The sequence below is a fragment of the Pinus tabuliformis genome, chromosome 6 (genome assembly GCF_031772625.1).
Source record: "Pinus tabuliformis cultivar Carrire ecotype Pingquan chromosome 6, CPIR1, whole genome shotgun sequence".
Classification (NCBI taxonomy): Eukaryota; Viridiplantae; Streptophyta; class Pinopsida; order Pinales; family Pinaceae; genus Pinus; species Pinus tabuliformis.
This window is the reverse complement of record NC_142292.1, coordinates 912432476-912456190: the sequence shown is the minus strand read 5'-3', so window position 1 is coordinate 912456190 and position 23715 is coordinate 912432476. Positions and strand designations below refer to the sequence as shown.

Sequence of the window (23715 nt, the reverse complement as noted above, 5' to 3'; positions counted from 1 at the left end):
CTGAAAACACTTATCCTAATTTTAAATCCCCCCCACTTTATTTGAATTAACTCCACAATTCACATTTTTCTAGACGATAAAAACCTTTTTACCCACCCCCTTCGTGTGGTTAATAACACCCCGTCGCAGTTAATCCTAGTCCCACTCCTTAAACCCATTAAATACATATTTGACCTCACTTATTTATTAATTAATTACATTTTAGTGTAATTAATTCCCCCAGGCCCCGCAAATATTCATCCCTGCTCCCAGCGCGCAACATCACCGCGTGACAGTCGTTAGATTTGTCACCCTCAGATTTGACAATGTGCATCCATATCACGTTCATTCACCTCCCGACCTTTACCCGACCGAGAATGCGTGAGATTCATGGTTTTTCTAGGGCCCCTTTTCGCTACATGACATCTCCTCATTAACTCGCATGCTCTCAGCAAAATAGCACCCCTCTCCCAAAAGCGGTGCAATGAGAAATGAAACAACCTCCATGTGTAAGCCCAAAACCATCACTGTTAATTATGAAATTTCCTGCCAATTTCTAACCGTTGTTGGTTAAAAGGCGAAAGACAACCATTTTCACCCTTTTTTGCTCATTTGCTCTATGAAAGCCTCCTAAGCTTTCCTGCACCACCTCGAGCCTCTGTAACCAGATTTGATTCAATCCTTCTCTCAGTTTCTATATGTCTCACCTTTCTCTCCCTTTCCCTCACTCCCTCATTATCTCTCTCCTTCTCTCCAACTCCATCTCAATATTTAGGTATTAAAGCTCAAGGTTCCTCCCCCAATCATGGTCAGCATAAGCTTAGATGTTGTAAAGGAATATTTGGGACCTAAGGCATTGAATTAATTCCTAAATCATTTTGAGTGTCCTAGGACACATTGCTACTAGTAAAAACCACAAAATTATAGGACATATGTAAACATATGCTACGAGAATTTCTAAGAGCCCATTCATGATTGTTAAATGCACCCTTCTTATCCTAGATGGATAGAATCTTTGTTTTTGGTTGAAGGTTCATGCTTCCTAGTTAGCTATGTACTAGGCTTCAAAACCCATATCTGAGTTGACATTATTCTCCCTAGGTGCATAAACGTTTTTTTTTCGAGTTTAATAGAAGGTTCCACCGATACTTGCCCTCCCCACACTCCCAAAAAATAATTTCATGGAAGTATGAGCCAAGTATATCTCTAAAATCCTTCTAAAGGAGTCGATCATTGAAGAAAATCATCTCACAGAAAAGTCCAATTGGTGGTTCAAATCCCCATTCCTCTCCATTTACTTTCACAAGATACCTTTAGGGCTTCATAGTTGATTTCCCACCCAAACCATTGCCAAATATACTTTGGATGTTTTAGAACTTCCATCATGGCCTAATGCATAACTAAGGTTGTGTGATCCATAACTACTACTCAATAACCTCTTTCACTGAACATTAGATTCTCCATTAATACTTAATGGTAGATGGTCAAAAAATGAATAATAAACATACATAAATCAATAAATAAAATTACAATGTTATTTAATCATTTTTTGTTAAGTTTTTTATTTTGTTAATTTTAAAAATATGAAACTAATATATTTTAAATAATAATATTTACTAAAATGGTTGAGTTTGATTTTATTCATACTCAACACTAACATAAATAAAATAAAAAATAGATTATTACATATAGTTAATCAATCAATGATTTAGTGGATAAAGTAAATTAAATATAAAATTATGTTGATAAAGTATTTGAAATATTAAATTATATTGAATATTAGGTTGTAAATTTACATCAACACATAATGGGTGATAATTAGAGCACAAAAGGCCCCACCAAAAACCATATTCCCAACTTTCACCAAAAAAACACCCAATATTTAAAATAAAATGATTCCTTGGGCTGGGTCTCACCCAATTTTCCACACCCTCACTCAAACAATTTTCTCCTACAATTGGAATAGCAACTAAAAAATTATAAACACAAAACCACAAGAAATAACATAGCAAGCCTCCTTTGCATGTACTAGAGTTTGCCCACCAGGAACTCAATCTCAACTATACTAGCAGAGATTGTCATTAGACAACTTGAACTAGAGGAATAACACCCACGAGTGACCTCCATCCCCCAAGTTCCAAAGTGTGTGTATTAGTTTGTCCAAAAAAACAACTACATCTCCAAATTCGGCATTGTAATAACATCAAACGAAATAATCAAGTAGTCTAGAATGCACAGGTTTGCGCCTTGTGCATACACTAAATGTTTTCTACCACCCACTCTATCTCCCACGCCCTAAAACTGTGAAGAGTGAAACCAAACTACCACCACTTTATACCACCATCCCCACTTCTCAATGCTTCCTAGATTCCTTCACTAGGTGTCCTAGAAACCTCGATTCCCCAACCCCATTGGTGTTTTTCTATCTGATTCTTTACATGATCCCTAAATTATGTTAATTTAGTAAATAAATATTTATTTTTGGAGAGAATAAATCTATGTGAATCTTGAAAAATTATATCTCATTATAAAATAATATATTCACACAATGTTTCTCTACTTTATTTACCAAATATGAAATATTCCTAGAGATTGAAATGTAAAGTGCAATCAAGAATACCTTTATACATTCCTTTAGCATATGATGTTTGAAGGTCCTTATTCTGTATTATTCATTTCCACCCTTAGGAACAAAATATCTCAGAGCTTATGCTCATATCCTCCATTATCATTTTCATACAAAAATGACCCCACTTGAAATTGTTTCTCCATATCAAGTTCCTCATATCTCATATGTTTTGCAAGATACATCCAAAATTATAGGAAATAGTGTCACATAGGTATAAGAGTAAAAGAAACTTTAACTATTTTTAATGGATACCTTCAAATGGTGTAAAAGTGGATGAACATCAAAGTGAAGATAAATTAGAGGAGAGTGATTGGGTATTTATGATACTACAACCTTAGTAGAGATCAACACTTAAACAAAACAAGAATCATAAATTAGCTCCAATTTTTTAATTCCAATCAACATCTATGCCCTAAGTCCAGTCATTCCTTCTCCTATAATTTCAGATGGTTTAGGGACACTAGTGTTGAGACCTAATTCTTAAATCCTCTAATAAAATTGATATCCATGTATTGAAGTGTGTACATTGGATACGATAATTTAACCATAAAAATGTGTTCTCATTCCTAAACGTGCTTAAAAATTCAAATTTGTCATCAAAGTAGGTGTGGGGATTGGGAGAGCATTAATTCTACAATAATGTGATTGGATGCATGTTTCTACAAATAATTATATAAAATAAACAAATTATATCTATCTATAACTTTAGTAAATTGCAAAGTGCATCTAATAAATTGGTTATAAAATCCCAATTCTCATAATGACAGTGTCCCATGAAACTTGGTTGAGAAAAATTTAGAAATAATTCTAAAACGTATAGCTAAACAAAATAAATCCCAATTCTCATAATGACAGTGTCCCATGAAACTTGGTTGAGAAAAATTTAGAAATAATTCTAAAACGTATAGCTAAACAAAATAATCTTACATAAAGCTAGATTTAAACAAGAAATCATAATAAAAAAATATAATATGGAATATATAAAATAAATTAGATTTCTTAAATATGGAATAACATTTACTTAAAAAATACAAAACCAAGAACGAGAAAAAACCAATATAAATATCTATAATATGGTATATTGGGTTGTTGAAGACACCGATATCGAATGCCTATCACAAAAGAAAATAAATATACAAGAACTCTAAACAACACTATTCTCAATGAATAAAATATTTAAGCGATATTAAATCTTTATAGATGATTAGTTTTCAAGATATCAATGCCTATCACAAAAGAAAATAAATATACAAGAATTTTAAAGAACATTATTTTCAATGAACAAAAGATTTGAGAGACATTAAATCTTTATGGAGGAATACTCTTCATTTTTTATAGAATAAATTAATTCTATGAAATTAGTTTATCTACTAAAAATTCTTTTTTGGATGGTCTTGTTACTTGTAAAAAGCTAAATTACTAAATGGCAGTTATAAAATGTATAAACAGAATAAAATTTTATGTTTTAGATTTGGCAAACCATTTAAAATAGAAAATCAGATCATGACATTATATAAAATAGAGATGGTGAAATTATTTTTTTACTGTCAAAATATAACAATTAATTTTGACTAAATATTATTAAATCATATTTTAATATTTCAATAATATTTAATCAAAACTAATTATTACTGGTAAAAACCTAAACCACCAAAGGACGTCTAGAAAATGTATAAATAGAATAAAATTTCATGTTTTAGATCTAACAAAACATCAGTGTAGTATATTATGATGATAAAATGGAGAATCAAATCACAACATCAAATTAAATAAAAATGACGAAATTACTTTTTTGACACAACATAACAATTAATTTTAACTAAATATTATTAAATTATATATTAATATTTCAATAATATTTAACCAAAACTAACTATTATATTTCCCTATCCCTATTTAATCTGATGCTATAATTTAATTATGCATCTTATCCAGGTAATAAATCACACTAAATAATTCGAAAAACATAAACAAAATATTCTTAATATAATTATTACAAAAATATTTTGCAACATACATTTGAGATTATTTCAACCTACAACTGTCCAATCGAAGGTGTAATGGCATCAAGAGAGTATCTAAAAGCTTAGAAGGGATGGGTTGAGTACTGAAGTTGTACCATACAATTCCACCCAGAATAACACCAAGTTATTCGAAATCGAGAAATGCAATGATGTCGCCCTCTAGGGCATGGGGTACGTGCTTCCAAGCTTATCTCTTATTGAATTTCAACCTTATCCATTGTGTTCAATTAGATTTATGTCAAAAAGCATAAATTAAGAAGCACCATTACGTCGATATTTTATGTTAAGCAAATTCAAAATAATTTATTTAAAACCTTTAGTATTTGATTCTAGCAACAATTTAATGGTTTAGGTTTATATTGTGGTGCATAATTTTGCGGTTCGTAGACACCACATTATGGATATTTGTAAGTGTTGTTTATTTTAATTTAATAGAAGAAAATTGAGAAAATGGGATGTGCTTTATGATTGACTTTTCTCTGATCAATATAATATAGAATTATTTCAAAATAAAAAATAAAAATATATAATTTTGTTTTGTTTATATAAGTTATAATAAATGCATTTAAATGTTATTTGTTTGATATTAAAATAATTATTATTTGAAATTTAAAAATAATAATGTTTGTTTTATTTCTTTTATACATATAGCTATAGTGTCACAAAAATTAAGGAAGTCTAACTACTAAAGAACATAGAGTTGCTTGGGTGGGTTAAAAACATGTGTTTTTTTTAAACATAAATAATTTTTTTAAATTTTAGATATGTGTTTTTTAATATTTGAAATAAGATTCTGAATTGGTGGCTTAAACAAAATAAGTCATCCCATTAGATATGTATTTTGAACATCCTTCGATCCCTTCCTTATATACCTCTACCTCTTTTTGCAATCTTTAAGGCTGCATTTTAGTAGATTAAAATAATTTCCAAATAACTATATGAATTTTTTAAGCAGTGTATTTATTTTCTACTCACATTATATTCGGTTGGATAAGGAGACATGGAATCTATTTTGGAGATTCATTTGAACTTTTATTTTACAACGTATTATGCATACTACTGAGAATTCGAGAAGTATGGCCACTCGAGCTCTTATGATTAGTCTTTTTTAAATTCATTTGTGCAATTTTGTTTTTTTTATAGAATATATGATTATACCTTTTTTGGGAATTAAGTAATTTAAAAATGAAAATAAATGTAAAAGTCTTCCAATAAGCAATAGAATTTAATTGTAATGAAATTTATTTAAAATTAAATAGTATCAAAAGTGGGTAAGAAGATATCAAATAAATGACTTAACATTAATCAATAGATACATAATAATTTATAATGCTATTTAATAATTTTTAAATTTTAATGAAGGAATAGATAAATAACCGTTTATGATGTTATTTAATAATTTTTAAATTTATTAATATAATAAAATATAAAAATTAATTAATAAAATATGTGATTGAAATTATATAATTGATTTATATTTTTTATTAAAAGATTTAAAAGATAGAATTTGTAATTTCATTTAAAATTCTATTATTGATGATGTTTTTCAGATAATCTAAGAATTAATAACAAAATGTTTATGAATCTCTCATACTTTAGAATGGTTTGCTCGAAATGGCTTTTCCCTAAATTTTACTAGTCAAATTCCACAATTTAACTAAATATAAGTGATAATTGTGAATATATTGCAAAAACAGTGGGCACGATAATGGAAATATCATAACTGGTGAATATCATCAAACTAAACATAAAATTAATGATTATAAAATATGGTTTTTTCGAAATGACTTTCAACTAGATTTCACTAGTGAAATTCCACAATTTAACTAAACAGTGGTGATAACATTAATATATTGCAAAAATAGTCAGTAGGTCCTTGACAATATCATAACTAACTAATATCAACAAATCAAACATAAAACTAATGATTTAGGAGGAAATTAAGGCTCTCCCTCTTGGTAAACCAAGATAAGTAACAATATATATTCTAGGTGCCCATGCTAGCTCTTGGGACAACAAATTTTATAGCTTGTTTCTTCTAAATCCTAATCTAATAGGATGGTATTTGATCAAGTACTTATGATCGATTATGTGTAGTTTGTGTCAGACACTTTATTGTCAGCTAGCTTTTTTCTCAACAACATGAACAATAAATACTCTATAAATATGATATAATTCAATGAATTCAAAGTTGGTCATTTCTCGATTTTCAAGTGAAAAAAATTGAAGGAATAAGCTTGAAGGGACATTTTGATGGCAAGCTCTAGTTTGGAAAATTGTTGCTTGAAACCTTCTATAGATGCTTTGAAACATAAAACATAATTTTTTAGGGCCAAAACATGGTTCCTTTCACCATGAACCTATAAAGGTGATCTCCACTTTAGATACCTTTCTAATGGTTGAGGAATAATGTCATTAGAGTTTACATAAAAAAAATTGTGTCCCTTGCAAGTTATCTTACAGTGTTGACCACCATGGTATAAGAGGATACTACACTAGCCCCCGATGCTAACATCTACAGGGATAGCCATATGTGAAATTTCATGAAGATTCTAGAAGATTCAAAATTGCAACTCTAATTGAGGGTTGAGGAGGTCAAAAACTTGCCCCTGGATGAGTATTGGGAGACATTAAATACCACACTACTACGAGTAGGGGATACATTCTACATCATTATATTTGTTTCATATTTAACCAAAGTGCATAGGAGTGGGGGTGAGAGAGTAGCTTCATAGGGGGATAAGATTATGAATGAGCCTTACATGCCCGTAGGTACCATGTAACTCCATAGGTAGTGCTTATTTATTTTATTTTATATATTAACACATTGGGTAAGTGAGAGAAGGTTTTATCCCACACATGTTTCCAACCATAAATATTGTGTTTATTTGTGGATGGTGTATGTGTATTTGTTCTTTACTTTCTTTTTCATTTCAACTATTTAATACATTAAGCATAGAGCCAATAATTGAAGAATATGAGATATAAAGGGAGTGAACATTCAAATAAAAGTTTTAATATTTATTAATACGGTGTTATAAAATTTTCCAATGGAATATCAATGGAAATTTATAGGTCACTCATCCTTGAATGCACTAACATCACAACCCACTAATTTGATTCCATTTCCAGTCACTCTTTGGTAAGTTGTTGACGCTTTGTCTTAATGTTTGCTTCCACAGTTGTCATCTTGATTTATGATCCTCTGATAAATGTGATTGAAAATATAGGATTCCTTCATTGCATCTCGTTGAGCCGTAGTCATACAAAAAGAAATCCTTAAGAGGAGGGATTACATGGAAATAGGGAGAGTAACATGGCTCTAATTCCTCTGGGGTCATGTATTGAATTAAGTTAGTCTACCTAGTGATAAAAATGAAGGAGAAAAAAATGTGAGATATGCCAACTCATAAGTAAAAATAAAGAAAGAGTTCTAGAAAGAAGGCTAGAAGGGGATAATGTTAATGAGTGAGGTGGGCCAATTTATGGGAAATTGAAGAGACCCTTGGGAAGTAACAAAAGATTCCATCACCAATGTTTGTCCAAATCCTAAACCTCACTTCAAAGGAACTAACCCCACAAAATAGAAAATAAGAGAGAAACAAACCTAAAGTGTATGCAACAAAAAGCCACATAAAACTCAATTCCCAATATCACAAGTGGTCTTATAACAAGGAGTTTGAGGATAGTAGTTGAGAGAGACAACACCAAATAGTGTTGAAAGTTTCGGAACCAAAAGGATAAGGCCAATAGGAAATTATTAAATTCAAAAACCTTCATCAATAAGTCATAAACGAAAATTGTGAATCATAAGCACACATAAATAAAAATTGGAAGAAACAAAAAAAATACCAGCCAAGAGGGTCAATATTTACAACTAATTTCCAAATTAAATTTTAGAGCCCACAATCATGGAACTATATTTTCTTTGATTCTCCTTTGAAGAGTTTACCATATCTCGCTATAAGCCAACCTACCATGTTCCCTTCATGACTGGGAAACCAGTCTCTCACTCTTGAGACATCATATGTACAACCACCATCTAGACTCTTGAAATGAACATAAAACCTATCTACCCTAGTTGTTGTTGTCAGCACATAACATTATTTGGCTTTATTTCATATAAAATCTCCCATCCACATGCAAGAAAACCCATTGTCTTTTCTAGCCCCTCCATCATGGAAATGTTGCTATGTTTCCCTCCCTTGTTTCCTACCACCCTCCCTCTCCATCTATATTTCTATCCATCTATCCCTCCCTCCCCTTCATCCACCTACTCTCTCTCCTTTCCCCCTCCCTTTCTCTCTTTCTCTATCTCTCTCTCACCTTCTTTGTCTCTCTTGGTCTCCCCTTTGTCATCCGCTTCTCTCTTTTTCTCACCTTCACTCTCACTATCCCTCTACATCTCTTCCCCTCTCCACCACTCTCTCCCTTTCTCACCCTCCTGCTCTCTCTCTCTCCATTCCTGCCCCGCATCCGTCTTCCTCTATCTCATCCCCCCTCTCTCACTCCCTCTCCCAATTCTTTCTCTCTCTCTCTCTCCCTTCCTCCCTCTCCCTCCCTTGCTCCTCCTCACTCACCCTCTCCCTCTCTATCCCTTGCTCCTCCTCTGTCTCCCTCTCCCTCTATCTCTCTCCTCCTCTTCCTCTTCCTCTTCTCTCTCTCTCTCTCTCCTGCCCAACCCTTCCTTATCTCTCCCTCTCTCTCTCCCTCTCCCTCACTCCATCACCTGCCATTTCCCCTTTCTCTCTCTCTTCCAGTCTCTCCCTCGCCCCCCCACTATCTCTCTTTATCCATCCTTCCATCCCTCTTCCCTTAACCCCAATTCTCTTTCCCTCCTCCATCAAACATATTTATCACCTTGACTCCGACCCCCCTTCCCCAACCCCCTTTGTCTCCCTCCATCTCGCTTCCCCTCCCCCTCCACCTATCCTTCTTTCATTGTGCTCATCCTTAGTTACTTGTTATTTGCGAATTTCATCTTAATTATCCAGCACGCCTTAAATTTTTTAATAGAAACTTGGTAATTATTGAGAGCTCATCTTGGGTTTACTAGTTTAGAAATTCTATATTGGCAAAAGAGTAGGATTGGTCTAACTTCTAGTAAAAGTTAATTTTCACTGTCTTGGAAAATTCTAATTATATTATTTAAATATATCTTAGGAAAATTGATTTTGGAATTATTTATTATATTAAAATAAATAATTTGAGTGATGATGTTGTTATATATCTCAAGGTAAGCCATTTTTATGCACAATATTTATATTTGGAGCTTCTACTAGGGAAGAGAGAGAAGCATGAAGAGAGTAGGGAAGAGAAAGGGATAGAAATTATATCCCATAGACTAATAAGTCTTAAGGAACTTAACAGACGCCTATAAGTTGCGAATTGTGAATTCCATAGACGAGTAAGTCAAAAGAACGTTAATAGAATCTATGTTCCTTTTCCATATTATCTATGTCTTCGTCTTATAACATGATGTATACATGCAACAGCCATTTCGTTCTAGTTTCATTTTTGTCACATTGTCGGATGAAGTGATCTATTTTATCACACTCGTGAATTAGACAAAATATCAATTATTGCTATCAGTGCCAATTGAGAATATTAGGTGCATTCACATTGACTACATTGTTATTGAGTACCAATTTGCACAAGTAATTGCCATCCCAAGCATGTATTTGGCTGCTTTGAATTCCTCTTTAACAGAGCATGCCATGCGAGGCTCTGTTTTGAATTCGTCAGCACAGATCGTGAGCAAATTTTCCGTCTCGATCTAAAGCTTTCTTGGTTTTGCATAAATGCATAGAAATAGCTTCCTTCCAGGAACTTAGTTTTTACAATGATTTTGTGATACGCACCTCACCCATCATTTTTCCTGTAGTCTATGTATTATTGTAAGCATCGTCAATTTTCCTGTAGTGTATGTATTACTGTAACCATCGTTTTTCCTGCAGACAATTTCTTATTGTACATTGTGCTCATTGTTATTTTCTAATATGATCTTAAAAATTCAATTATTTGTATATATTATTATTTTTATTTTAGTGAAAAGTACAATTGCTTTAACTTCTGGGAAAAGTTATTTTTCTACGATATTTTTTTATTGTGTTAAAAAATATTACTTATTTTATTTACACATATTTTAGGAAAATCCATTTTGAAATCATTTATTATATCTCATCCAAATAAGTAGTTAGACGGATTATGTTATATATATAAATATTATTCATTTCTATTTTCAATATTTATATGAATAATTCTATATGGAGCTCAAGATAAATCTCTTTGGAGCTTCTACTAAGGAAGAGAGAGAGGGATCAACACACTTATTTTGTCAAGTTTGGAGCTTCCTACATTGTGATGCTTGGGTTACATTAAACGAGAGAAAGAGAGAGGGAGGGGAAGAAGTAAGGGGAAGAGTAAGAGAGAACGAGGGAAAGAAGAGGGGGAGAGAGTGACAGAGAGAAGACGGGGTTTAAAAAGCATGCATGATAGATAGAGATCTTGGGGAAGAGAGGAGAGGAGGGCATAAGGGAGAGAGAGGCAAGGAGTAAGAGATAGAGAAGTAGAGAAGAAGTGGCACTAATGGACGAGATCGAGGGAGAGACGAAGGGAGGGAGGGAGAGAGAGGAAGATGTGAGAAAGGGAGAGATGAGAGAGAGAAGGAGAGGGAGTAGAGAGAGAGAAATGGTGGTGGAGAGATGTTGGAGCGACATAGAGGAATAGAGAGAGAGAGAGAAGGAGAGGGAGGGGGAGGTAGGGGGAGGGAGAGGGAGATATAGATAGAGCGAGAGAGAGAAGGAGTGAGAGGAGGCTTGAGAGAGAGAGGTATAGAGAGATTGGGGGGGGGGGGCAATGTTGGGCCAATAGGAGAGAGGGATAGAGGCAGAGAGGGTGAAGTTGTGTGAGAGAGAGAGAGGGATAGAGGCGGGGAGGGTGAAGTTGTGTGAGAGAGAGAGAGGGAGGGAGAGTGAAGTTGGGAGAGAGAGAGATAAATAGAGAGTAGTGGGATAGGGAGGTGTAGATAGATGGAATAGGGTGAGAGAGAAATTGAGGGGAGAGTGAGAGAGGGGGAGAAGTAGGGAGGCAGAGAGAAAGGAGGGAGGAAGGGAGGGAGGGATAGAGAGAAGGAAGGTAGACAAGAGAGAGGGAGGGAATTCAGAGGGGAGAGAGAGATGGAAGGGGAGGGGGAGAATGAGATAAGAGAGAGAGACGAGGAAGAGGACGAAGATTAATGGGATGGAGGGATAGAGAGATAAAGGAAAAAATAAAGGGAGGGAGATAGGGTTATAGTGAGGGAGAGAGTGGGGAGAAAAAGGGAATTGTGTGAGGTGGATAGAATAAGGGAAAAAGAGTGGGATAGAAAGGGAAATAGGATGGTGGGAGGGGGAGAATAAAGAGAAAGATAAAAAGATAGTGGGGTGAGAGAGGGAGTGAGTGAGAGATAGAGGGATAGAGAGAGAGGGAGTGAGGGGAGAGCAAAGATAGAGAGGGAGGGAGGGAGTGAGAAAGTGAAGGAGGAAGGAAGGGAGGGGGAAGAAAGTTATAGAGAGAGTGAGGCAAGGTAAGGGGGAGAGAGGGAGGAAGCGTAGGGGAAAGAGAGCTATGGAAGTGGAGGGGGAGAATGAGATATAAGAGAGAGAGACTCTTTATCTCCTTCACTCACCCCCCACCCTTGTCTCTCCCCCCCAATCTCTGTCTCCATCCATCCCACTTCCTTGCCCTCTCCACCTATCCTTCTTTCACCCTTCATCTCTCTATATCTCTTTGCCTTAATATCTCTCTCTCTTAATCTTTTCCTTTACGCACCCCTAAAAATGATTCTCTCCCTCCCTCTGTATCATGCTCTATTCCTCCCTACCTACCTCCCTTCCTCCCTCCCATCCTCTTTGTTTTCTTTTATCTCTCTATCCATCCCTCCCATTAATCCTCTGCCTCTCTCTTTCTCTCTCCCTACCTTCTCTCTCTCTCTCTCTCTCTCTCTCTCTCTCATATCATTCTTCCCCTTTGCTTCCATCTCTCTCCACCCTCCTATTCATCCCTCTCTACCTCATACCTTCCCTTACTCTCTCTATCACTCATTTCCTCCCTCCCTCCCATTAATCCTCCTCCTCTCTCTTTTTCTCTCCCTACCCTTCTCTATCTCTCTCTCTCTCTCATCTCATTCTCCCCCTCCGCTTCCATCTCCCTCCCCCTACCCTTTCTCCCTCTATCCCCCTACCTTTCCTCCTTCCCTTTCTCTCTCCCTCCCTTCCTCTCTCTCTACCCTCTCTCCTCACTACCTCTCTCTCTCTCTCTCCCTCTCTCTCTCCCTCACTCTCTCTCTCACCCAACTATCTCTCTATATTTCCCTTTATGCTCCCCCTCACACTATTCTCTTTCCCCCTCTCTCACATAATTTGTCTCTGATTCTATCCACCTCACACCTTTTCTTTCTCCTTCCCCCTTTATCCCCACTCTCTTCCTCCCTCCCTATCACCCTCTCTCCCTCCATCCCTCTCACCCTCTGTCTCCTTTTTCCCTTATCACTATATCCCTCCCTATCACCCTCTCTCCCTCCATCCCTCTAACCCTCTGTCTCCTTTTTCCCTGATCACTATATCCCTCCCTCCCTCCCTTGAATCTTCCTCACCCTCCATCCCTCTCTCCATCCATCTCCTTTCTCCTTTATCTCTTTATCACTCCCTCCCATTAATACTCTTCTTGGTCCTTCACTGTCCCTACCCTTCTCTATCTATCTTTCTTATCTCATTCTACCCTTCCGCTTCCATCTCTCCCCCTACCCTTCCTCCCTCTCTCCCCCTACCTTCCCTCACTCTCTCTATCAATCTCTTTGTCCCTCCCTCCCCCCTTCCCTTTCCCTCTCCCTCCCTTCATCTCTCTCTCCCCTCTCCCCGACTACCTCTCTCTCTCTCCCTCTATATCTCCCTCACTCTCTCTCTCAGCCCACTATCTCTCTATCATTCCCTTTATGCTCCCCATCCCACTATTCTCTTTCCCTCTTTCTCCCACACTTTCTCACTGATTCCATCCACCTCACACCTTTTCTTTCTCATTCCCTCTTTCTCCCAGTCCACTTCCTTGCTCCATATCACCCTCTCTCCCTCCATCCCTCTTGCCCTCCCTCTCCTTTTTCCCTTATCACTCTGTCCCTCTCTCCCATCAATATTCCTCACCTTCCATCCATCTCTCCCTCCATCTACTTTTTCTTTTATCTCTCTATCACTCTCTCCGACTAATAGTATTCCTCCTCCTCTTCCTCTACCCTCCTCTCTCTTCCTACGCTTCTCTCACTTATCTCATTCTTCCCCTCCCCTTCCATCTCTCTCTCCCCTACCTTCTCTGCCTTTGTCCATCCTACGTTCCCACACTCTCTCTATCACTGTCTCTCTCCCCCATTCCTCCTTCCCTCCTTTCTCTCTCTCTCCATCCCTCCTTCCCTCCATCCCTCCCTCTCTTTCTCTCTCTCTCCCTTTATCTCCCCATTACTCCCTCTCTCACCCCATTCTATCTATCTCCACAACCCTATCCTACTACTATCTATTTCTCTCTCTCTCTACCACATTCTCTCTCACTCTCTCTCCCTCTCTTCTATCATCCAACCATGCCACCCCACCCCCTTTCTCTCTCTCTCTTTCTCTCCCTTCCTCTCTTCAACCCCGTCTCTCTCCCTATCCCCCCCCCTCTCTCTCTCCATTGTTACATTATCTCTCTCCCTCTCCCTCTCCACTCATTCTCCTTGTCCATATCCCCCTCTCCCTCTCCACTCACTCTCCTTGTCCCTATCCCCCTCTCTCCTCTTCTCCTTCTCTCTCTCCTTGTCTCTCACATTCCTTAAATCCCTCTCTAGCTCTCTACACCCACCTCCCCCACACTCTCTCTCCCACTACCCCTCTCTCTTACACTTTTATCTCTTTCCCATCATTAGCCCTCTCTCTCCATCCCTCTCTCTCTCCTCCCTTCTAGAATCTCTCTTTGTCCCCCTCTCCCCTCTCTCTCCCTCTCCCTACGTCCCTTTCCCTTCTCTCTCTCTCTCTCTCTCTCTCTCTCTCTCTCTCACTCGACTTCCTTAACTCCCTCTCTCTATCCCCACTCCCCTCTCACCGATAATCTCTCCCACCTACCCGTCTCTATCTCTCTCCCCACTCTCTCTCCCATCATTTTCTCTCTACGGCCTACCTCCCCTTGTTATCTTTATCAATCTATGACTCCCTTTGTCCCTCCATCCCTCTCCTCTCTTCCCTCACTCACATTCCCCTCTCCCCTCACTCCCTCTCTCTCTCTCACTCCCTCTCTCACCCCACTCCATCTATCTCCATAGACCTATCCCAGTACTATCTATTTATCTCTCTATCTCTATTTTCCACCTTCTCTCTCCCTCTCTTCTATCATCCCGAAATTTCCCCTCTCTCTCTCTCTCTCCCCACCTCTCTCTCCCCTTGTCACTCACATTCCTTGACTCACTCACTCTCCCCTGACCCCCTTCACTCTCTATCAATTTACCCCTCTCTCTACCCTCAATATTCCTCTCCCTGTCTCTCCCTCCATCTCTCTGTCCCCCATTCAATTATCTCCCTCACTTGAACCCTCCCTTTTTTTCTCTCTCACTCTCTTATTCCCTTTCTCTCTCTCTCTCTCTCTCCCCCCTTGTCGCTCACCTTCCTTAACTCCCTCTCTCTCCTCCCACTGCCCTCTCCCATAGTCTCTCTCCCTCTATCCGTCTCTCTCCAAACCCCTCTCTCTCCCCCATAATTAGCCCTCTCCTTCCCCCTCCCCCTTCTATCTCTCCCAACTCCTCTCTATCTCTCTTCCAACCCATGTTCTCTCTCTCTCCCCCCCCTCTCCCTCTCCCCCCTCTCTCTCCCCACCTCTCTCTCTCCATATTTCTCTCTCTCTCTCTCTCTCTCCTTGTCATTCACATTCCTTGACTCACACACTCTCCCCCGACCCTCCTCGCTCTCTCTCCACTTATCCCTCTCTCCCCCCTTCTCTCTCTCACCCATCATAATCCCTCTCTATACCCTCAATATCCCTCTCCCTGTCTCTCCCTCCATCTCTCTCTCCCTCTCCCTCTCAGTCTCCCTTTTTCCTCTCTCTCACTCACTTATTTGCTCTCTCTCTCTCTCTCTCTCTCTCTCTCTCTCTCTCTCTCCCCTTGTCGCTTGCCTTCCTTTACTCCCTCTCACTCTTCCCATCACCCTCTCCCCTATAGTCTCTCTCCCTTTATCACTCTCTCTCCAACCCCCTCTCTCTCCCCCATCATTAGCCCTCTCTCCCTGCCTCCCCCTTCTATCTCTCCTAACTCCTCTCCATCTCTCTTCCACCCCATGTGCTATGTCTCTCCCTCTTTCTCTTGCTCCATCTCCCTCTCCACTCTCTATCTCTCCCCTATACCTCTCCACTCTCTCTCCCCCCTCTATCTCTCCTTCTTGACTCCATCTCTCTCTCCCTACCCTTCTCTCTCTTATCTCGTTCTTCCTCCCCACTTCCATCTCTCTCTCCCCCTACATTCCCTCCTTCTGTCCATCCCTACTTCCCTCCCTCCTCGCTCTCTCTCTCCCTTGATATCTTCATCACTCCCTCTCTCACCCAACTCTATCTGGCTCCACATCACTTTCCTACTATTATCTATTTCTCTCTCTCTCTCTCTCTGCCACCTTCTCTCTCCCTCTCTTCTATCATCCCAACATGCCATCCCACCCCACCCCCTCTCTCCTTATCTCTTTCTCCCTCCCTCTCTTCAACCCCCTCTCTCTCCACCCTTCCATTATATCTCTCCCTCTCCCTCTCTCCCTTATACCCTCTCTATCTCTCTCAACTCACCTCTCCATATCTCTCTCTCCCTCTACCACTCTCTCTCCCTCTCTCTCTCTCATCATTAGCCCTCTCTCTACCATCAATATCCATCTACCTTTCTTTCCCTTTGCCTCCCTCTCCCTCTCCTGGCCCCCCCACCTCTCTCTCTCTCTCTCTCTCTCTCTCTCTCTCTCTCCCCACCTCTCTCTCTCTCTCTCCCTTGTTGCTCGCCTTCCTTGACTCCCTCTACTACTATCTCTCTCCTTCGCCTCTCTTTGGCCTACCTACCCTCGCTCTCTCTATCAATCTCTCTCTCCCTCTGTCCCTCCTTTCTCTCTCTCCCCCCCTCCTTCTCTTCCTCCCTTGCTCTCCCCTCTTCCCTCACTCCCTCTCTCAGCCTCCCCTCTCCCCTCACTCCTTCTCTCTCTCCCTCACTCCCTCTCTCACCCCACTCCATATATCTCCACATCCCTATCCCACTACTATCTATTTCACTCTCTCTCTCTCTCTTTGCCACCTTCTCTGCCCCTTTCTCTCCCTCTCCTCTATCATCCAAACATGTACCCTCACCCCCTTGCTCTCTCTCTCCCTCCATCCCTCTCTCCATCCCACTCTGTCTCCCTCTCCCTTCCTCTCTCTGTCCCCTTCTCCATTTTTTCTCTCCCTACCGCTCTCCCCCTCTCTCTCTCTCTTGTTCCCTCTTTATCTCTCTCTCCACACCTCTCTCTCTCTCTCTCCTTGTCACTCACATTCCTTGACTCACTCACTTTCCCCCAACCCCCTCTCCCCCTCACTCTCTCTCCCTCTACCTCATTCTCCCCCCTCTCTCTCCTATCATTATCCCTCTCTCTACCCTCAATATCCCTCTCCCTCTCCCTCCCTCCCTCTCTCTCTCCCCAATTCAATTATCTCTCTCCTTGTCCCTCTCCACTCTCTCCCCCTCTGCCTCTCCCTCTCCCCCCTCTCTCTTTTTCTTCTCTCTCTCTCTTCTTCCCTCTCTATCTCTATCTCCCCCCTTGTCGATCGCCTTCCTTGACTCCCTCTCTCTCTCCCCACTGCCCTCTGCCCCATAGTCTCTCTCCCTCTACCCTTCTCTCTCCACCCCCCTCTCTCTCTCCCATCATTAGCCCTCTCTCTACCCTCAACGTTTCTCTCCCTCTCTCCCCTCCCCGTTCTATCTCTCCCAACTCCTCTTCATCTCTTTTCCTCCATGTGCTCTCTCTGCCCCTCTTTCTCCTCTCTCTCTCCTACTCCCTCTCCCTCTCCACTCTCTATCTCTTCTCCTATCCCTCTCCACTCTCTCTCTCCTTCTTGACTCCTTCTCTCTCTCCTCTCTCCCACTCCCTTTCTGCCACTTTTTGCCTCCATCCATTCATTCTTCCTCTCTCAAACTCGCTCCCTAATCTACCACTACCTCTCTTCCTCTTTTCCTCGCCTTCCCTCTTGCCCCCCTCGTTCTAGTCTCACTTGGTCACACCTTCCATGTCATGACTCACTCTTGTCTACTATCCCTCGCGGTATCTCTCTTTCCATCCCCCTCTCCCTCACCACACCCTCTTCCCTCCCCTCCTATTTATACCCTCCCCTCACACTCATGCTCCCTCCCACCTCTCTCTAGCTCCCTCTTGGTCTCCTTGATTCACTCCTTCTCTCTCCCACTCATGCTCTTCCTCTCTTTCATGCATGCACTCATTATTTATATGTTTAAAAATAATAAAAAAATCTTAATCACCAACACTAAAAATAATGCACTAAAACATATAAATAATTTTTTTTTAAATACAATCATCTAAACAACAACTAAATAATAAGGAAAAAAATATATCAAATATTCAATTGAGGCTTCTGTGATCCATATCAAATTTTTAAGAGATTATTCCGCGTAAAACACATTTCAAATATGTTTATTCTTATACTATCATATATTTATTATATGTAAATAATAGAAACATAAAATAAAATATTTAAAATAATAAATTATATATATAAGTTAATATTCTAAAACAATACACAAATGATATATAAAAAATACAAATAATCAAAATATTCAAAATAATATTATTCATAAACATTTAAACTTATAATTATATGTATCTTAAAAAAATTAAAATTCATAATTTAAAAAGACCTTTATTAACAGCTAAAATATTGAAACACAATTATTTATTAATAAATCGAAACATTAAATTAAAATTAAAATTACAAATCTATGAGAAATCTTATAACCAATCATAATGGAGGAGAAGAAAATCCAAGGAAATTCTGCATCCTAAAATATAATTTTCTTGTTTTGAAACAATAGAATGCATCTTAAAATACTTCAGATTCTTCTATCTATATTATAGGGCATACGTTCAGCATCGTTAAATTCAATATTATTGTCTTTGAAGTTCCCATTCAGATGATTCTCATAAGATAATAAATAAAATGTTTGCCTTCATAATTAAAAAAAAAAATTAACATGCCAAACATAAATCGATCCGTACATTTTCACGATATGTAATAGTTGCACAAGTTTACTCGGCCACAATTTTGGCGTGAACACATTAAAATAGATCGAATGAAAAATTCGATTTCGATTTGCTGTGATACACTGATATTTACTTATTTGGATTTCAGAATTTCAATGGAGAACAAGGGAAGCTGCGAGGCAGCGAGTCCCTGCATCAAGTTATTTAAGGTCTACTGACTCCCGGGCACATGAGTTTGTGAAGATGAGTTAGCACATGCTATCCTAAGAAATAGAAAGCCAAACAGCAGCAGCAAAAACAACTTGTTAAGAGTTCAAAACACTTTCGAAAAGGTAATGTTGGTTCAACTACTAAGTCATTCAAGCAAATGGTTTGTTTACATATGCCTTATGGTTTCAGCCACAGGAATCAAAACGAACAGATTATAACATAACACACATCGACCAAATGAGGCTAGACAGAATGTCAGCCAGAACCCAAGTAGGCAAACTAAAGCCATGTGTGAGATCAAGTCCACCACTCGGTTGCTGCAGAAGCAATGTCAAGCTTATTAGTCCATATCATTAACAAAACAAATCTCACACTGAAAATGCCAAATGCCTTGGCATCTACTAACAGATTACACGTGTTTCACAAATGTAGAACTCAAGGCTATACCAGCCTTAGCATCAAAGATACTCGATGTGTAAAGGAAAACTTGAAAATTCAGCCGTTTATCTAAAATACAAAACCAAAATTCCACTAAGCTATTTCATGCAAGTTCTTACCTTGCATCGCCTACAAAATCATTCGAAACGACAACTCAGTTGCTGCAGAAGCAATGTCAAGCTTATTAGTCCATATCATTAACAAAACAAATCTCACACTGAATTATGAAAAAGGGGATGAAATGTGTAACTTTACACAAAAGCATATCAACGTTACAATAAGGAAATACTCAGGCAACTTGAAACATATCCATGAAATTTTCCATCAATCTATATATAGAGGCCCTTTCAGTCAGATATGCATACCTTTGCAGCACCAGTTGAGCTTGGAATGATATTTTGTCCAGCACCACGACCTCCACGCCAATCCTTCATAGATGGACCATCTACTGTCTTCTGTGTAGCTATTTATAGAAATTTCATTTCTTTGTCAGATATATACATTTAACAAAAAACAAATTACAGGTACAAGAACTGAATACACATCAGATAATAACATAAGAAATTCATAACAACTTTATTTTCATTTTAAATTCAGGACTTAAAACAAAGAGGCCCATGCCTACCTGTTGTTGCATGAACAGTGGTCATGAGGGCCTCAGCAATACCAAATTCTTCATTCACCACCTGTAGCCAGTCCATGAGTATTCATTTCAGTTTTTACGGTGAGCTAATTTTGACACATAGTTATGACTCAATGACAATGTTTGCAGGAAGTACATTTGTCGATGGAAAAATATAGATGCAACAATCTTAAGTACATTTGTCGATGGAAAACTATAGATGCAAACAGAAAAAATACAAAAATTACCACAAAAAATATACCTTAAGATGTGCAGAAGCCTTCTCGGTTGTTGTAAAAGCTCCAGATGATTCTACAACATACTCAGCTCCATAGTTACCCCAGGGAATCTCTGAAGGATCCCTGTAGCAGTGGTTTCCAAGAGATCATAGCATCATTATTCTCTAAATCATAATTATCAGTGTTTATTTACACATTGGTTAATGTTAAGGGGCATACCTTTTAGAATTGACAGTAATACTGTGACCATCAATTTCAAGAGTCGTATCATCAACAATATTCAAGCTCCCTTTGTATACCCCATGAGTTGAATCATACTTAAACATGTAAGCCTGCCAGCCACAACCGCAAAACAGAAGTTTAGTCAAATTTCGATCAATAGGAATGCTACAGTAATGCTGTAAAAAAAAATTCAGAACGGTATAAGGCACAAGAACAAATTCCATCAAGTTAAAGTTCCAAGTATGCACTGAAATTAACCCAAGGAACTTGCTCAACGTAGAGAAATTATCCTACAGCAATTGCTTGCATGCTAAGTAACAAATTGCTAGAGTCAAGCACACCTTAGAATCCAGAGAAATAAAGTCATTTAAACAAAAACATCGCCATGCAAAAGCAGCCTCCCAATACGACCAAATCCTGTACACAGAACAGTTTTGATCTTACCTGTTTGATCGTGAATATTCTCAGTGTGGGTTACATATCACAATCTGATTAGCATATTTATACATAGGAAACAATAAGTAAAGGTACTCACCATTTATTCCTATCTTGGTCTTCTCCTTTCCCGAGGATCCTGCAAAAATAATGAATGATTAAATTTTTTTAGTAATTACTGAATCCAAATGCAAGACATTGCCCACGACAAAATCTGTCAATCTGATTTATTTCCTGTTCTAGTTCTAAAGAAGACAACACAGAGAATGGGCTTGCTAGTACTTACTTTGAACTCTAGGAGGGGCCTCTGTTGCAGTAGCTCTAACTGGCTGCAAAGTCCTAGCACTCTGACATCTGTTAAGAGAACACGAAAACACATTACCTACCCGTAAAGCGTTGTGAGAATATTGATCCCTTTAAGGTGAAGATGCCATTCTTAACATTAAAGAGCAAATTTAACACCGTAAAACTATCACTGGATCTTCAGAACCCACTGCAGCATTAAGTGCCGCACCCGAGATTCCGTAATACCAATAACATAGTTCCAACTTAAACGTAAGGATACAAACACGCAATCTTTACTGTTTCAGCAACAACTCAATGTATGCTTACAACAGCTTTAAAGGCAATGCAAGGGCATTTTCACATGTCAGATCCACAACTGAGACATTGGGTGTTGGTACACAGAAAGCCATTCCAGTTAGCTTTCCATTCAACTCTGGAAGGACCTTCCCAACTGCCTGTAAAATATAATGTCGAAAAGTCACCATAGATATCCTATAATCTCCATCATTATTCATTGCAAGCCTTACAAACAGCAAATTCCACTTAGTTCAATAGATATAAAGGCAATAAAACTAAATGAGAGAGAGAGTCGAAACAGGGGAATTAGAAAACAACTCTTCCCAAGTGCTAGCTTTTGAGTTTGAAGAAAGATCCTGGCTAAAGGATCTTATATGACTCTTTGATTCTGACAGAGGAGGATCTGATGTAACTACATCTTATAATAACCCTGGACAGTGTTATGACCTTCTAAGCTTAAGTCTGAAACTCTTTTACTAATGATTTGAATTGGCCATGATAAAAAGACGAGAAGAAAATTAACTAGCTAGGACAAGGTTAAAGTGGATACCGATTGCGCATGAATTGCTCTTCTGACATAGGGATTATTTGCCCAAATGTCCGAAAGAGATTATTTGTCCTGTTTTGCAGTATGAACCACTCTATTGGTAGAATGTGTTAGAAAAGATCAAGTATAACAACTGCAATTATGAAAAAAGTAGAATGTATTAGAAAAGATCAATTATAACAACTGCAATTATGAAAAAGGGGATGAAATGTGTAACTTTACACAAAAGCATATCAACGTTACAATAAGGAAATACTCAGGCAACTTGAAACATATCCATGAAATTTTCCATCAATCTATATATAGAGGCCCTTTCAGTCAGATATGCATACCTTTGCAGCACCAGTTGAGCTTGGAATGATATTTTGTCCAGCACCACGACCTCCACGCCAATCCTTCATAGATGGACCATCTACTGTCTTCTGTGTAGCTATTTATAGAAATTTCATTTCTTTGTCAGATATATACATTTAACAAAAAACAAATTACAGGTACAAGAACTGAATACACATCAGATAATAACATAAGAAATTCATAACAACTTTATTATCATTTTAAATTCAGGACTTAAAACAAAGAGCCCATGCCTACCTGTTGTTGCATGAACAGTGGTCATGAGGGCCTCAGCAATACCAAATTCTTCATTCACCACCTGTAGCCAGTCCATGAGTATTCGTTTCAGTTTTTACGGTGAGCTAATTTTGACACATAGTTATGACTCAATGACAATGTTTGCAGGAAGTACATTTGTCGATGGAAAAATATAGATGCAACAATCTTAAGTACATTTGTCGATGGAAAACTATAGATGCAAACAGAAAAAATACAAAAATTACCACAAAAAATATACCTTAAGATGTGCAGAAGCCTTCTCGGTTGTTGTAAAAGCTCCAGATGATTCTACAACATACTCAGCTCCATAGTTACCCCAGGGAATCTCTGAAGGATCCCTGTAGCAGTGGTTTCCAAGAGATCATAGCATCATTATTCTCTAAATCATAATTATCAGTGTTTATTTACACATTGGTTAATGTTAAGGGGCATACCTTTTAGAATTGACAGTAATACTGTGACCATCAATTTCAAGAGTCATATCATCAACAATATTCAAGCTCCCTTTGTATACCCCATGAGTTGAATCATACTTAAACATGTAAGCCTGCCAGCCACAACCGCAAAACAGAAGTTTAGTCAAATTTCGGTCAATAGGAATGCTATAGTAATGCTGTAAAAAAAAATTCAGAATGGTATAAGGCACAAGAACAAATTCCATCAAGTTAAAGTTCAAAGTATGTACTAAAATTAACCCAAGGAACTTGCTCAACGTAGAGAAATTATCCTACAGCAATTGCTTGCATGCTAAGTAACAAATTGCTAGAGTCAAGCACACCTTAGAATCCAGAGAAATAAAGTCACTTAAACAAAAACATCGCCATGCAAAAGCAGCCTCCCAATACGACCAAATCCTGTACACAGAACAGTTTTGATCTTACTTGTTTGATCGTGAATATTCTCAGT

At 38.3% G+C, this 23715-nt stretch overlaps 2 long non-coding RNA genes and 1 pseudogene across 3 annotated transcripts; all 3 read right to left on the bottom strand.

Moving 5' to 3' along the window:
• Positions 1 to 19946: 19946 nt before the first annotated feature.
• LOC149261903 (uncharacterized) lies at positions 19947 to 20247 on the bottom strand. The gene is made up of 2 exons (XR_016248689.1): positions 20176 to 20247; positions 19947 to 20013 (listed from the first exon to the last, which is right to left on the bottom strand). It is a non-coding gene; the product is annotated as an uncharacterized LOC149261903 (long non-coding RNA).
• Positions 20248 to 20435: 188 nt separating this feature from the next.
• Positions 20436 to 20755, bottom strand: LOC149261902 (uncharacterized). The gene is made up of 2 exons (XR_016248687.1): positions 20631 to 20755; positions 20436 to 20534 (listed from the first exon to the last, which is right to left on the bottom strand). It is a non-coding gene; the product is annotated as an uncharacterized LOC149261902 (long non-coding RNA).
• Positions 20756 to 21676: 921 nt separating this feature from the next.
• LOC149261901 (uncharacterized) lies at positions 21677 to 23357 on the bottom strand (annotated as a pseudogene). The gene is made up of 4 exons (XR_016246123.1): positions 23244 to 23357; positions 22789 to 23147; positions 22530 to 22627; positions 21677 to 21808 (listed from the first exon to the last, which is right to left on the bottom strand). The product of XR_016246123.1 is annotated as an uncharacterized LOC149261901 (transcript).
• Positions 23358 to 23715: the final 358 nt, after the last annotated feature.